Source organism: Palaemon carinicauda, chromosome 21 (assembly GCF_036898095.1).
Source record: "Palaemon carinicauda isolate YSFRI2023 chromosome 21, ASM3689809v2, whole genome shotgun sequence".
In the NCBI taxonomy this organism is placed as follows: domain Eukaryota; kingdom Metazoa; phylum Arthropoda; class Malacostraca; order Decapoda; family Palaemonidae; genus Palaemon; species Palaemon carinicauda.
The window spans coordinates 54207763-54210262 of NC_090745.1; positions in this window are offsets into that span (position 1 = coordinate 54207763).

Sequence of the window (2500 nt, forward strand, 5' to 3'; positions counted from 1 at the left end):
TACCAAGAGGAAACTAGCCACTGAACAATTACAGTGCAGTAGTTAACCCCTTGAGTGCAGAAAATTTATTTGGTACTCTCAGTGTTGTCAGGTGTATAAGGACAAGGGAGAATATGGAAATAATAGGCCAGACTCTTCGGTGTGTGTGTGTGTGTGTGTGTGTGTGTGTGTGTGTGTAGGCAAAGGGGAAATGAGCCGTAATCAGAGAGAGGGATCCAATGTAGTACTGCCTAGCCTGTCATTTGCACAGAAAAAGTTGCTCATTGAGAAAGTCTTTTAAGATTTTCGGAGATCAATCTATTCTGAGAAGTGTTTTAATTCTTTTATTCTACCTTGTTTTGTGTATTGTTCTCCTGTCTGGTCTTCAGCTGCTGACTCTAATATTATTTTTTTTGGACAAGAACTTAGGGTCAATTAATTTTTTCATTCCTGATCTAAATATTAATCTCTAGCACCGTCGTTCAAATAGTTCATGCTGTATGTTGCAAAAAATTTTGTATAATTCCGACCATCCTTTACATTCAGATCTTCCTGGACAGTTCCATCCTCTCCGCAATACTAGGAATGCAGTTAATTCTAATAGTCAGGCCTTCTCCATTATGAGGACCAATACTACACACTTATCTAGGAGTTCTATTCCAGCCATGGCCAAGTTGTGGAATGATCTTCCTAATCCGGTAGTTGAATTGGTAGAACTTCAAAAGTTTTATGTTGAACAGGGTGACATAAGTATTCATTATAGTTCATATTTGAAATATCTGCTTTAATGTTGTTATTGCTTTTAAAATATTTCATTTTAATTGTTAAGTAGTTCTTATATCGTTTATTTATTTGCTCATTTTCTTTCCTCACTGGGCTATTTTTCTTTTGGAACCTTTTGACTTTAAGCATCTTGCTTTCACAAAGAGGATTGTAGATTAGCTAGTAATAATAATAATAACTCTCTAGTATTAGGATGTGCAGATTCTACTGATACATAGCAACAACGTATCTTGAATAATAATAATAATAATAATAATAATAATAATAATAATAATAATAATAATAATAATGACATTAGGGCAGTGGCATCTAAGCCTATGCTATTGGTCTTATAACATACTAGGGCCTAGACTATACGTCAGATATCAACAATATATATTTGCATCAAATCTTGTGACTTATAAAGGATATATATGAGGCCATAAAGTAGGATTTATCAAATTTCTCCTTTGTATAGGTGTAATACACTTCGGTTTTTATTTCATTCCTAGGCCAGTAGACTTAATAAGGAAAATATTAATCGAAAAGAAAAAGTTCAAGTCGCCAAAGAGTAGGGCGATGAGAGGCAAACTGAGCCTTTTAAACCGATGAATCCTTCCTTCACGAGTTGGGCCTAAGGAAATCCTAAATCAGTATCAAGAGATGAAACTTATTAAATACATGTATAAACCCTATAATAGATAAGAATTAATATTGATAATTCAAAATTTTTAATTTAAGTAAACGATAAACTTCTTAATTTATTAATTGATACATATAATTCTTTGAAATACAAAAGCCCATGTGAAAAATAAAACAAATTACAGTAAAAAAAATTAGCATAAAGTCATTTTCATATTTTAAATTATGTCATTATTTTCTTAATATAATGTGTCTAGACAAAGTATAGAATAAGAAGTGAAACCTGTTGAAATATGATGTTATTGATTCATCTTTAGTATGTGAATCTAGGTTGTTTATTTTATCTGGGAATAATATCAACCAGTTTATAACAAATATTTTCCTCAAACAGAATGCCAAGATGATAAGCAATGGCCTATTATGGCTTGTCACCCATTGAGAACGGTAAATGGCTATAAAAATGGATGCTTGGTCATAGAGTGAGTTGAATCTTCGTTTTCTTTTGGGGTTGTGCATCAGGGTGTCCCACTCCCTAAGGTGGCTTTTTAATCTTTCTCCTACATTGTATCATTTTATCCATCTAGACCAAGTTATTTCATCGACGTTATAATGATTGGTTATGCCTATTTTCCTCGAAAATCTGGTGAAATGCACCTCAACTAGAATTATAGTTTTCGGTCGTGGTTTGACGGCTCTTATCGTGTTTGATATATGACTAGACTATTAGAAATACTTTTTAAGTGTCACCATAACACTGCCAGCTGATGTCTGATTGGAGTAACTCCTCCCAGAACAACATCTTTGATACATTCATTACGTTAAATACTTTACTGTGGTGGGTAAAGAGTTGGATTTAGAATTTTTTAGATTTTTATCTTATCATTGTGTGAATTATTCCACAATGATCTAGGTGATATTGTGATAAAAGAATACCGATAACAGATTAAAACCATGCTTGATGAAGAGCATTTTTATTGAGCGAAGTTTAAAAATATTTTGTCATTTAAACCTATTCCCATTAGAAATACGAAGAATGTAAGAGTATCCAGTAAACTGACTTTTGAATGAAAATCACTTATTTCAGGTATCATGACTTTTGCTACATACTGTAGACTTT